Genomic DNA, 516 nt, shown 5'->3' with positions numbered 1-516 from the left:
TTTATTTTTGGTAACTGAAATTTTAAAAAATTACTTCTGTTTCCTCCTACATAGTGAGACTTGGGCTTTTGTCATTAATAAAAAGTATTTCTATTGAAATACAGATAACTAGTTATGGAGGATGAATTAATGAATGAAATAATGAATAGAATTTAATATTTCAATCTCTTTGTGATATAGTTCAATGTTATTTTAATGTTTTATCTTTCACAGAGATATAGATTTTTATCAGGGGAAGTAAATCACTTATATCTAATAGTAAAATTGAATGCAGTGATTTTTAGTATGAGGGCAGAGAAATTAGGAAGATAAATTTGATTGTTGTGACAATGATAATAAAATTGAAAGTATAGTAATTCTTCAACATATTATTAAATACGTACTGTTAATGGAATTATGATTTTTAGAATTTTTTCTTGTAATAGAAATGACATAATGAGAGGAATAGAAGTATATAGTGCCATGATTGAGTAATCATGACTAAGAGTAGAACTTAAACATGTAATATATTCTTAA

The sequence above is a fragment of the Pteropus vampyrus genome, unplaced genomic scaffold (genome assembly GCF_000151845.1).
Source record: "Pteropus vampyrus isolate Shadow unplaced genomic scaffold, Pvam_2.0 Scaffold460, whole genome shotgun sequence".
Classification (NCBI taxonomy): Eukaryota; Metazoa; Chordata; class Mammalia; order Chiroptera; family Pteropodidae; genus Pteropus; species Pteropus vampyrus.
Note: the sequence above shows the minus strand (reverse complement) of the source record.